We start from the raw sequence: 14,567 nt of genomic DNA, 5'->3' as shown, positions 1-14,567 counted from the left end.
GTGTATCCTTCAGTGATGGGAAAAAAAGTACATTCTTGGAGTTGGAAAGATTGGGAAATTACTCACTCACGGAATTGAGAATATGTACTATGTCAATAGTCTTAAGTATAGTCTCCTGAGTGTTTCTCAAATATGTGATAAAGGAAATAAGGTGGAGTTCTTGTCAAAGATATGCACAATTACAAATCTAGTAACGAGTGAAGAGTTGCTTGTGGCAAAAGATATAAGAATATCTATGTTGCTGATTTTGAGTCCCTACAAAGTGGTGATCTGAGTTGCTTGAAAGCAGTTGATGATGATGTTGAACTGTGGCACAGAAGACAGGGGCATGCAAGTTTCTCTCTACTGAATAAGCTAGTTCAAAGGACCTGGTTCGTGGTTTGCCCAAGTCAAAGTTCATGGAGCACAAAGTTTGTGATGCTTGCACTAGAGGGAAGCATGTGAAATCTTCATTCAATCCAAAGAAGGATGTCAGCACCTCAAAACCACTTGATCTCCTTCATATGAATCTATGTGGTCCTATGAGAGTGCAAAGCAGGGGAGGAAAAAGATACATTTTTGTGATAGTGGATGACTATTCCAGATTCACTTGGACTGTGTTCCTTAGAACAAAAGATGAAACTTTTGAAGTTTTTGTAGCCTTTGTGAAGAAAATTCAAGTGAAAATGGAATCAAAAGTAGCATGCATTAGATCAGATGTAGACTTTTATATATATGGGCTGGCGATAGTGGCTCTTATGCCTTGGGTCGATGCGACCTTTTATCTAAGTTTTATTTTTCCCTCGTTAAGGATTTTTTGAAATAAGTTTTTCCTGAATCTTCGATGGTTTAATAAAAAAACTCGATTATGAGTCATTATATGGCGATGATCGAGCACCTCAGGAGGTTTAGCTCGGAGGCTGAGTATCTCGAAGCCGATGTTTAGGAGTTGACGTGGTCGGGCGTATCGAGGGTAGCCTGTTTAACCGGTTCTTTTTGAAGTAGATTCGAAGTAATTGAGGGACTGTGATTTTGTAATGACGGTCGGGCGTCCCCGAGTCGCATTAGTTTGGCTGGTATAGCCTCGTGATCAGAGTCATTTGTGTTTGACCGAAGCCTTTAAGTCCCGAGTGAAGTAATTTCGACATCTATATCAAGGGTATGCCTTTTTAGGGGTCTTACAAGTTCGATATATATCCGAAATTTTGAAATCAGGTTGATGCCTTTAGTAAGGTCTTACAAGTTTTTCATGCCTTTGAGGTCTTACAGTTTTGGATACTTGGTACAAGTATGGTTCAAGCCTTGTTTGAGGTCTTACTGATATTGTTGTTGCCTTATATAGGTCTTATGAGACCGAGGCTGCCCGCGTGTGGCCTTACAACCTCGGGTTTTGATAAGTCGATGGAGATGGTGCTTGATGGCAGTCCCCAAGTCATCGAGGATTTCTTGACTCGGGAGCCATTACTTGTAGGCTTTGTATTGCCTCATTGAGGTCTTACAATTTCGGAATTTTTGACCTGGAGGTCATTTGCGTTTTTGACGCCAGTCCCCGAGTGTTCGGGATACTTTCGGCCTTTGAGATGTTTCATGAATTTCATGTTGCCTCCAACCTTGTTCAGCTATCGGTAATCTATACACATCCTCATCGATCCGTCCTTCTTCTTAACAAACAACACCGGTGCACCCCAAGGTAAGACATTAGGTTTAATGAAGCCCTTATAAAGAAAGTCTTGCAACTACTCTTTCAACTTAGGCGGGGCCATACAATACGTCGGAATAGAAATGGGCTGAGTGCCCTGAGCCAAATCAATACAGAAGTCAATATCCCTATCGGGTGGTATCCCCGGTAGGTCTGATGGAAATACCTCAGGAAACTCACGAACTACAGGCACAAAATCAATAGGAGGAACCTCAGCACTAGAATCACAAACATATGCCAAATAGGGCAAACACCCCTTCTCGACCATACGCCGAGCCTTCATATATAAGATAACACTACGGGTAGAATGACCAGGAGTCCTTCTCCACCATAAACGAGGCAACCCCGGCAAGGCTAAGGTCATAGTCTTGGCATGACAGTCCAAGATAGCATGGTAGGGTGATAACCAGTCTATCCTCAATATGACATCAAAATCAACCATGTCCAGAAGTAACAAATCTACTCGAGTCTCAAGACCCCCAATCACAACTATACATGAACGATGGACATGATCTACCATAATATAATCACCTACCGGTGTAGACACATATATAGGAGCACTCAAAGAATCACTACGCATGACCAAATACGGTGCAAAATAAGATGACACATAGGAGTACGTAGATCCTGGATCAAATAGAACTGAAGCATCTCTACTATAAACCAGAACAGTACATGTTCTAACTATATCAGAAGCCTCAGCCTCAGGCCTGGCTGGAAGAGCATAACATCGGGGCTGGGCCCCACCACTCTGAACTACATCTCTGGGATGGCCTCCTGTTGGCTGGCCTCCACCTCTAGTGGCCTAACCTCCACCTCTAGCACCTCTACCTCCACCTCAAGCTAGCTGAACGAGCGGGGTAACACTCGGTACCTGAACCATGGCACAGGAACCCTGATGCTAAGAGCTGCTCGATGCTTGAGGGCAAAATCTAGTAATATGTCCCATATTTCCACAAGTATAACAAGCCCTTAGCTGCTGGGAATATTGACCCTAACGACTTGAATGACCACCCCAAAAACTCTGGAGTGGCGGTGCACTGATAGGAGCTGGTGGTGCACTATAGGACTGCTGATCAGAATACTTCATATGAGAACCATGGCCACCTGAAACACCGTGAGAAACCTGAAGTGCTGACTAAAAAGGCATAGGACGATGGCCTCTACCATACGAATCTCTGCCTCCATACGAGGCATCACTGAATCTTCCTGAATGATGAGGCCTCTTGTCAGACCCCTGACCACCCCCTGTGATAGAACCATCTCAACTCTCCTGGCCACATTGGCCGCATCTTGGAAGGAAATCTCGCTCTCCGTCTCCTTAGCCATCTAAAGTCGAATAGGCTGAACGAGTCCCTCAATGAACCTCCTCACTCTCTCTCTCTCTCTCAGTGGGAATTATAAGAAAAGTATGAAAGGCCAAATCAATAAACCTGGTCTCGTATTGAGTAACAGTCATAGAACCCTGTTGGAGATGCTCAAGCTGCCTCTAATAGATCTCTCTCTAAGTGACAGGAAGAAACTTCTCCATAAATAGTTGTGACCCAACTGGTCTAGCCAAACAATAATCTCTCCACCAAGTCTTGGCGGATCTAGACAAGCGAAAAGTAGCAAAGTCAACCTCATTGGTCTCCACTATCCCTATGTTCCTGAGAACCTCATGACAGTTGTCTAAATAATTTTGGGGATCCTCAAAAGATGCACCGCTGAAAGTGGTAGTGAAGAGTTTGGTAAACCTGTTCAATCTTCACAAGGCATCAACATACATAGCTGCTCCATCACCGGTCTAAGCTACCACACCCGGCTGAACTACTCCAACTAGTTGAGCTGCTAGATTCTGAAATTGGGGAGCCATCTGCTACGGAGTGCGAGTAGTAGAAGTCTGGGCTCCTCCTCCAGCCGAAGAGATGGCTGGTGCTACAAGAAGAAGGTGACACTCTCCATAAGGCCTACTAGACGGACCAGAGCATCTTGGAGTACTAGGGTAGCAATGAAACCCTCCAGGACCTGAGTTGGGACTACCGGAACTGTCTGGGCCAGAACCTCATCATCAAACTCAACCTTAGGCTCCGCCGCTGGTGCTGCTGCTCAAGGTTGAGCTCTGCCCCTGTCTCGACCTCTAGCACGTCCTCGGCCTTGCCTTATGCTCCTTATGGGAGCTACTGCTGGGGGCTCGGGCTACATATTAATGGATGAGTAAGTGAGTATTCTCGCCATCTGTGAAAGAACAGAGTAAAAATTCAATTAGCATTGAGAAACCAAACCGCACGACAGGAAAGTATAGGTATGAAGTTTTTCCTAACTCTGTAGCCTCTGGAAGATAAATACAGACATCTCAGTACTGATCCCTTAGACTCTACTAAGCTTGTGTGTGAATTGTGAGACCTAAGTAACCTAGAGCTCTGATACCAACTTGTCACGACCCGGATTTCCCACCCTCGGGAGTCGTGATGGCGCCTACTAGTGAAATTTAGGCAAGCTGACTATTTGAATTATTTACCTTTTTCCCATTTTAATCCCTTAACAATTAATAACCAACATTAGACAAACAATGGAACTTAATAAGTGAAAGACTGAAATGTAATATTTTAATAAAGATACCAATACCAATCCATACATAAACTACCCAGAACTGGTGTCACAAGTTCACAAACGGTCTAAGAATACTACAAATAAAGGTCCGAAAAATAAATACTATACTGTCTCAGAAATACATAGATGAAATAGGATGAAAGGATAGAAGGAGACGCCAAGGCCTATGGACGCCTACAAGACTACCTCGGATCTCCGAATGGACTGAAGGCAGCAACCCAAAGCTAAGGTCCGTAAACTCCAGTACCGAGATCTGCACACAGTGCAGAGTATAGTATCAGCACAATCGACCCCATGTGCTGGTAATTGCCTAGCCTAACCTCGGCGAAATAGTGACGAGGCTAGGACCAAACTACCAAATAAACATGTGCAGTTAAATCATATACAACGGAAAATAAAAGCAAAACTTGACAATTAAATACAGGAAGGGGAAATCATGTTGCGGGGGACAACAAATAGCAACAGAAACCAACAGTTAAATGTAAAGAACACTGTGACTCAATTATCAATAGAGATCAGGAAAATCAAGATAAGTGCATGGCATCCCCCTTCTTGCTTTTACTCTCTTCCTTACCATAAAATCAATAAAATCGGCACGGTATCACCCTTCGTGCTTTTACCTCACATAATCATGGCATGGAATGATCCTTCGCACATCAATACTCATATAAGGCACGGAATGGTATATCGTGTTGCACGACATCACCGTTCATGCATTAACACTCGTTCATAAATATCATGCACGACATCACCCTTCGTGCACTAACACTCTCTCACCAAAACAATACACGGCATCACCCTTCGTGCTTTAACACTCTTCCTCACCCAAACAAAAATCACAAAGCAATAAGGGCAAGGAAATCAACAAATTCACAATAAAATCCTGGTAAGGGAACAATATTGCAACAATCATATCCTGACAAGGGAAACAATATCAAAACAACAACATCCTGGCAAGGGAGACAATATCATAATCTTCTTTTCTTTTTCACATTTATTTCACAACCAAATTCACAATTGGAGCCAATGCTCTATAAGGTTCAATTACCAATTATACTTCCTCAAATAATTTTACAACTTGAGCTAACGCTCTTCAATGTTCAAATACCAATATTACTTCCACAGGCCTTACTCAACAATAGAAATCATCACATAAGACACGAACAATACAAACAAGGTCACATTAATCATAGTATAAGACTCACGGGCATGCTTGACACCAACGTATAGATACTCGTCACCATGCCTATACATTGTACTCAATAACCAACACATAGCAAATAGGACGCTACTCCTAATCCCTCAAGCTAAGGTTAGACCAAACACTTACCTCGATGCCACGAACATAATTCAAGCCTCAACAATTGCTTTACCTCTTAATTCCACCATCAATTTGCTTGTATCTAGCCATAAGTTACTTAACTATATCAATAAATGCTAAGTGAATCAATTCTAATGCATGAAAATAGGGTTTTCTAAAGGTTTTCCCAAAAAGTCAAAAATCAACCCCGGGCCCACATGGTCATAACCCGAGGTTCGAACCAAAACCCGATTATTCATTCACCCACGAACCTAAATATATAATTTATTTTGAAATCGGACCTCAAATCGAGGTCCAAATCCTAAAAATTTGGAAAAAACTAGGTTTTACCCAAAACACCCAATTTCCCCCATGAAAACCCTTGATTTTGAGTTGAAATCATGTGAAAAGATGTTACGGATTGAAGAAAACGAGTCAGAAATGACTTACAATCAATTTGGAGAAGAACTTTTCTTTGGAAAATTGCCCAAGAGAGTTTATGTTTTGAAAGAGTTTGAAAAATGATAGATTTTCGGCTAAGTTATGAATTTGCAGGTCGTAGATGTCGCAATTGCGTTCACCTTGATGTTTTAAACGCCAATACCACACAAGAGGAGGGGGGTGATTTGTGTGGTACCCAATTTCCTCTTAACTGAACTATAGAAGGACCTGGTTCTTTTTTGTGTTTCAACTACTACTGTTTGCGGAATAATAAGTAAAGAAAATAAAGAACATAGAGATTTTTACGTGGAAAACACCTAGCTGAAAATGTGAAAAAACCACGACCTGCTACTCAGTAGGATTTTCCCAAACTTTCACTAAAATCACTAAGCCAAAACAACATTTACAAAAATTCTTTGTAAACTTAAGGATTAACTCTAATCTCGTTGTGACACACAACCTCAACTGTTGTGACAACTTCAAGTTATCTCTAACTTGAACACTCTAGGTACCTAATACAATTGCTTCTATGAAAGCTGAAAGGTACAATGTAAAATCATCTACTGCAATTGAACTAGAATAAAATATAGACACATGGAACCGGTTCTTCTATCTCGTTCAAGTAGCTTCAGGATTGCACACTCGAATCACATATAAATTGCTTGCAAAATCGCCTTGCTCTTTTGCTCTCAATTTAAGTTTAACTTCTGCTTATGTGCATTACCTGTAAAAGAGAACAACACTGACATTTAATAGGTTAGTAATCAGAGATTGACTAGAATTCAAATGATACTCTTCTATCATAAAAGAGTTCAAGGTAATCCCAAACCCTAACACTATCTTCTTCCTATACTATGTTCTCTTCATATAAGGAGTCTTTCTCTCCTTATCCAATATGTAACCTTTTCGATCAGATCAGGAGATATTGCTTCTCGATCAGTTAGATTTATCTCCTTCACGTGTATCTCACATGTAAAGGTTGACCATGATTGTGCTTCACAAGATGGACCTGGTCCATGTCTGAGTTCTTTTGTCAATCTTCAAAACTTCACTTGTTCTTGGGCCAACAAATTTTCCTTCTTTGATGATGACAAACTTTGTGCTTTTTACTTACTTGGATCCTGTGAGAACTCAGCTTAACCATCAATACAAAGTTAGGAAAATTCACTTATCATCAAGGACCGGGTTAATTAGGTTATAAATATCACTTATTCAAAATGTGTAAAGCATAATATCTCTTCCCCTTTTTGGCATCATCAAAAAGTTGCATACAAAGTATTAGTCCCAAATTTTAATAAGTACGCATGGTCACTGGGGTAACTGCAAGTGTAATCATGGTTTAATCATCAGTAATTAAGCAAACATATTTAAACTATCAAGGAAAGATTAATATTGAACAAGAGCAAAAACAGTAGATATCTTTGATAGAGGATATGTTGCTACCACAATCCATAACCAGAAAGCAAAAACATTTAAAACATGAGAAAAAAAAAGATAGAAAAATCCCTAATCCGGGTCACTAAAGGTACTAGACAGGTTCAGGAGACAAAAGCTAGAATTCCTAAGGCTTGGGGGAGCTAGAGGGTTGGTTTTGGGCTTGGAGAAGATTCAGCATATTATGAAGAATTCCATCATTATTCTCCTTTTCCTTAGTAAGCTTAGTTCTGAGAGCATCCTTCTCAAATTCCACCTCTTCCACACGAGCCTTGAGCCTAGCTATCTCAGCATCATTGGCTTCACATTCCTAAACAAGAGCCCTGACTGTACTATTGATAGGAGTCTTCTTAGATGAACCAGGTTCATTTGGGATGGCATTAACTAAATAGTCACAAGCAATCAGAGTGTTAATGCCAAAGTGATCCTTGCTTGAAGCCATTTCCCATTTCTTTAGAGGCACATTGCACCTATACAGAATCGTAGTCAGAATAAAGCCATAGGAGGTAGCTGAGCCTTGGAGCCATTGATGACCCTGTCCAGCAGCTTGATAATGAATGTAGGCCAATTAATTTGCCGTCCACTTTCCAGGCACTCCATAAGAACTAGGTCCATATAGTTTGCAATATGCCTTCTCACATTCCTGGGCAATAGGCATTTGTTGACAAATTCAAACAAGACCTTGTGATGTGGCCTCATTTCACTTTTCTGAACAGCCCTAGCCTCATTCACATCTTCAGCATCACAGAACACCTGATAATGTCAAGGGCAGTAGGAAGGGAGTCCAGATAAGGCCACCTTTGCCTTGTATAGTCATCAAACCCTTCATAGGGTATATCCAGGATCTCTCCCAGTTTCTGCATCAAAGGACACTTGAACTCCTTTCACCAGGCTACTAACCTTGCCATCCTTAACCTCTGCACTTGCCATGAACTCAATGATCTCATTCCTGGCTAGCCTACCATCCATCTGAAGAACCATGTCCTTCCACCCTTGAGCAGTTAAGTATCCACCAGTCTCATCATTCCTGGTTCCACCGGGTCTTTCAGCAATCTACCCTTCAAAATCTTTCTTTTGCCAAACATGGAAAGCTTGTCTTGTTCACCATCAGACTCATTTTCTTCTTCTTCTCCACTTCATTCCTCATCTTCAGAAATTCGTACTTGTTTACTTTTCACTGCACACCTTGTCCTCTTGGCTAATGAAGGTTCAACAGCCTCAAACACAGAGGAAGATTTCTTGGAAGAAATCTTGGGCTTTTTGGGCTTGGGGGTCTGAACCTCCACTGTTGGAACCTCCTACTGATGGACCTGTTCTATCTCCTCAACTTCCACAACCTCTGAGGACTCTGTAACCTTCCCTTTTCCTTAGCCATCTTTTTCTTCTTACTCTCAGCTAGAGCCTTTTGGAGATCACTCTCACTCTATTTCACCCTGCTTCTTGTAGCTCTTCCCTTTGGCAATGAAATTTTAGTAGTTGTTGGGGGATAAATCATTTCTTTTCTTGGAGGATTTAGGAGCATTAGGGGCTTTTGGTGTTATGAGTTCTTCGTTTCTTTGGATCATAACTTGCCCCAATCTTTTTCAACAGGTTTGTTAGGGTCTCTTCAGTAGATGAACCAGGTTCATCTCCTTGTGTGCTTAAATTAACTAACCCTTCAGCAGCTTCATCAGAACCACTTCCCCCTAACTTCTTACCACTCTCTTCTACATTTTCTTGTTCAACCCCACAGATAGAAGGCACAGACAAATCAGCAGTGGGTGAATCTTCAACCACTCTTTTCCTATTTCCCCGCTCTTTACCACATGCACCCTGTCTCTCTTTTTCTTTTTCAGATTTCTTTTTACCTCCACTCCTTCGTAACTCAGGTAATTCAACATCCCTGACAGGACTAACCAGAACAAACCTAGTTTCTACATTTTCAGAAGAACTTACCTTAGAAGAGGATTCTTGAGTCTTTTCAGTGTCAAAAGACCCAGGTCCTTCCCCCTCACTAGCCGATTTGTATAACTCAGAATCAGAGTTGGAGTCAGAGTCTTAGACCTGGATTGCCTTTAGTTTCTCATTTAATATCTTTGAGAGAACCCCAGACGCTACTATTTTTCGAGCAAGCATTTTCACCCTTCTCAGCCTGGGTTTTGGAGATAAACTAGGTGGAGGAGGGGTGGATGAATCAGAGGGAGTGGGTGGTGGAGGAGTTCCAGGATTGTCTTGTGGGTTTGTCATGATCGTTGGTTTCTTGGGAGAATTGGTAAGTTACAATTTTGGAAAAGAAAGCAAGTGGAAGTGAATAGGGATTTTTGACGGTTTAGAATTATGGAGATGGCAAGAGGTAATGATGTGTATTTAAAAAGAAATACACATTTAATATATAACGGCAGCCTTAGCAGTGGTCAATTAGAAGTCTAATTAACCTGAAATTTCAGGTTTGAATGAACGGTTAGGCTTCCCTAGATTTTAGGCAATTTTTGTGGTTTAGAGTTCTAAGGTGACGAAACTGGTTCAAAACTAACAGATAGAATTTTCTACGGAATTGAAAAATTGTAGGACTTCTGCTCATGATTTAAATATTAATATTTCTAATTGTGCATAGTATAGAAAACATACCTTAGCTTTCAGATGAACCCATACTGATGAACCAGGTTCTTCATTTAAAATTCTCTTGACCATGCCTCAATTTACCATAATAGAGAAAATTTTGTAAGAGATCAGTGAGTCATATTAACACATGTCACAGGAGTGTACTAATTACAGTATGAAGCTGAGTAAAGATTAATCTAGATATTTACATAAGTTCAGATTTCCTAGCCCAATTTTTTTCTTCTCATTTTTTCTTTTTTTCAGTTTTTTTTCATTGTGCATTTTGAGCTGGTCCTATTAGGTGATCTTAATCATCCCTAATTCCAACCTGTTCCTCTCAAAGTTTTCTCTACTCAGTACTTCAATGAAGATGTCAGCAATTTGTTTATCAATAGCACAGAATTCTATGGAGGTCAATCATTTCTCATAGTTATCTCTTAAGAAGTGGTGTCTAACACCTATGTGCTTCGTACTCTTATGATGAACAAGGTTATTTGTCATACTTATAGCACTAGTGTTATCATAGAATATGGAAATGCAACCAACTTCAACGCCAAAATCTATCAGCTATTATTTGATCCACAGCAATTGAGCACAACAAGAGGCAGCAACAACATATTCAGCCTCAGCAGTGGATAAGGCCACTGAATTTTACTTTTTAGTGGCCCATGATACAAGACATGAACCAAAAAATGAGTCATACCTGAGGTGCTCTTTTTATCCACAAGGAAACCTGCATAGTCAGCATCAGCATACCCTACTAGATTGAAATTACTACCTTTGGGGTACCAAAGACAGAGATCAGTAGTGCCTTTCAAATATCTCAGTATCCTCTTGACAGCAATCAAGTGAGATTCCCTTGGATTAGCCTGAAAACGAGTACAAAGCCCTACACTAAAAACTATGTCAAGTCTGCTGGCAGTAAGATACAAAAGTGAACCAATCATACCCCTATACAACTTTTGATCAACAGATGAACCAGGTTCATCTATGTCTAATTTAATGGCAGTTGCAATGGGGGTGTCTATTTCCTTTGATTCATCCATTTTAAACTTTTTGATCAACTCTTTTGCATATTTATGCTGATGGATCATGGTTCTATTTGGGTTTTGTTTGATCTGTAAGCCTAAGAAAAAGTTAAGCTCACCCATCATACTCATTTCAAACTCACTTCCCATTAATTTGGCAAATCCATAATTAGTTTTTCAGTGGTTTCCCCAAAAATTATGTCATCAACATATATTTGTACCACAATAAGATCCTTACCTTTTTCCCTCAAGAATAGAGTACTGTCAATTTTACCTCTTTTATAGCCATGTTCAAGCAGGAATTTGGACAATCGTTCATACCATGCTCTAGAAGCCTGCTTGAGTCCATAGAGAGTCTTGTCTAATTTGTACATATGTTCAGGACATTCCTTGCTCTCAAACCTTGGAAGTTGTTTAACAAACACTTCTTCTTTTATGTAGCCATTCAGGAAGGCACTTTTGACATCCATCTGATGAAGATTGAATTCCATGTGTGTTGCAAATGCTATGAGGAGTCTTATTGCCTCCAGTCTTGCAACTGGAGCAAAAGTCTCATCATAATCTATACCCTCCTCTTGGCTATAACCTTATACCACCAGTCTCGCCTTATTTCTTATAACTGTTCCATCTTTATCAAGCTTGTTTCTGAAGACCCATTTTGTGCCAATTACTGATATGTCCTTGGGTCTTGGAACTAGATGCCAAACTTGACTTCTCTCGAACTGATTGAGTTCATATTGTATTGCATTTACCCAATATGCATCCTGCAAAGCCTCAACAACATTTTTATGTTCAATAAGAGATAGGAAAGCATCAAAAGGACACATATTCTTTAATTGTGATATAGTTTTAGCTCTAGAGGTTGGATCAGTAATTATGTTCTCAATAGGATGAGAACTTTGATACTTGTGAGGTTTCACAATCAACTGATTTCTGCTTGATGTTTCTCCCATGTTCTGTTGCTGAGGAACAGGGTCATGAATAGGTTCCTTTAAGGGATTGGTTTTAGTTCCTCTTTGATCAGTTCCCTCTGTCAGGTTGCCCTGGATGGAAGAACCTGTTCCATCACCTGTTCCTTCTTTTGGTGCCACTTTAGCTTGAGCTGAGACTTTACCCAAATCTTTTACTAGCCCAATAACTTCATCTTCATGTTTCTGTCTCTCAAAAAGAATGTTAGTTTCATCAAACACTACATGTACACTTTCTTCTACACACAAAGTTTTTTTATTGAACACTTTATATGCTTTACTATGTGAAGAATATTCCAAGAATACTCCCTCATACTTCTGGGATCAAACTTACCTAGGGAGTCCTTTCCATTATTGTGCACAAAACACTTGCATCCAAATGCCCTAAGATGGGATATGTTTGGTTTTCTCCCTTTAAGTAACTCATAGGGACTCTTCTATACGATAGGTCTAGTCATGCATCTATTTATGATATAACATGTAGTGTTTATAGCCTCTGCCCAGAAGCTATGTGGCAGTTTACTAGAAAGAAGCATAGTCCTAGCCATATCTTCAAGAGTCCTGTTCTTTCTTTCAACTACTCCATTTTGTTGAGGAGTTCTAGGAGCAGAGAAGTTATGATTTATACTATGCTCATCACAAAATTCAGCAAACTTAGCATTTTCAAATTCAGTTCCATGATCAGACCTGATTGATTCAAGTTTATTACCTAGTTGTTTCTGAGTTTTTCTAACAAAAGCAGCAAACATGTCAAATGCTTCATCCTTAGATGTTAAGAATAGTACCCAGGTAAACCTAGAATAATCATCAACAAATACCATCACATATTTCTTACCACCTCTGCTCAATGTTCTCATTGGACCACAGAGATCCATATGAACCAGTTCCAACGTCCTGGTTGTGCTTACCATTTTCTTGATTTTAAAAGATGATCTTACCTACTTCCCCCTTGCACAAGACTCACAAAAATTTGTCTTCCTTGAACTTGATGTTAGGTAACCCAATCACAAAGTCCTTGAAGACTAAGTTGTTGAGTTGATTCAGACTTGCATGACCAGGTTTTTTGTGCCACGAGAGGGGATTATTGTCCAACACACTCAAGCAAGTGAGTTCATTTTCTGAAAGAGTGGACAAATCTACAATGTAAATATTGTTAACTCTTTTTCCCTGCAAAACAATCTTGTCAGTGGTAAGGTTAATCACAAAGCATTTGGTAGAGGTAAATGCTACAAGGTTACCTCTGTCACACAGTTGTGATACACTGATTAGGCTGTATTTCAAGCCATCTATCAAGTAGACATTCTCAATGGAGTATGAGTCTGTCTTACCTACTTTTCCAGCCCCAATAATCTCACATTTCTTCCCATTTCCAAAAGAGACATTACCTCTTTTTAAGTCCTCAAGTAAAAGGAGTTGGTTCTTGCTTCCAATCATATGTTTTGAGCAGCCACTATCCATGTACCATATTTGGCTGCTTCCCTTCACTTGGACCTACAAAAAGAAATTAGGGGTTAGTCTTAGGAACCCAAACTAGTTTGGGTGGTAAATTAAATTCCTTTTGGCCCACCCAGGCAGCCTATTTTTCTCTTGAACAAAGGTTTTGTTCTTTTGACTGGCCTTTTCATTTGCATTACATTCATTTTTGTAATGACCAGTCTTGCCACAGCGTGTGCAGATTTTGTTTTCAGGAAGAGTGAGGTACTTGATTTTGGGGTCCTACTTAGGTGCTTGGGCCCCATAGCCAAGTCCTCTCTTGTTGCTACTGTGATGTTCTTGTAGCCAGGATAGTGCATCAGAAGCCTTATTCCATTTGCAAGTTCTATCTAGTTCATGTTTTACCTTCCTTAGGTCTTCTTTTAAGACTCTAATCTGCTCATCTTTCCTGTACAACTCATCCTTCATTTTTTCTAGGTTTTCTTCTAAGGTGAGATGTGTGTGATCAGCTTTCTTCTTACCTGTTCCTAATTTCAGTTTTAAATTTTCAAACCTAAGTTCTAGGACACTGGTGTCGAGTTCAAGAACTTGGTTCTTTAACTCAGCATTTTTACTGTCACTCTCATTAGCCCTAGATTCTAGATTTTTGCACTTGGCTTTTAAGATCACACACTCCCTGGACAACTCTTCCTTCTCATTGTTAATTATCTCAGACTCATCGATGAAGTCTAGCAATAGTTCAAATAACTTTTCTTTAGACAGAAATTTAATCTTGTCTTTGAGATGAAGCACACTTACCTCTTCTTCATCATCTGATTCTCCAATGGCCATAAGTGTTTGTTCATCTCCAGCTTCATCTTCCGAATCCTCATCTGATCTTTCTCCCCAAGCAGTAACCATAGCCTTTGTTGATCCTTTGTTCTTTTTGGGTTGAACCTGTTCCTTCTTCATGTTCCTTCATTCATCCCTTTCCTTCTTCAATTCAATTTTCCATTGAGGACAGTTTTTGATCATGTGATCAGTCTTGCCACATTTGTAGCAACCCTCGTTGGTCTGTTTCTCAAGAGCCCTTGGTTTGTTGAAGGTTGTACCTCTTGAAGAACTCTTTCCTC

The sequence above is a fragment of the Nicotiana sylvestris genome, chromosome 2 (genome assembly GCF_000393655.2).
Source record: "Nicotiana sylvestris chromosome 2, ASM39365v2, whole genome shotgun sequence".
Classification (NCBI taxonomy): Eukaryota; Viridiplantae; Streptophyta; class Magnoliopsida; order Solanales; family Solanaceae; genus Nicotiana; species Nicotiana sylvestris.
The sequence above is the reverse complement of the archived record's forward strand: the minus strand, read 5'-3'. Positions refer to the sequence as shown.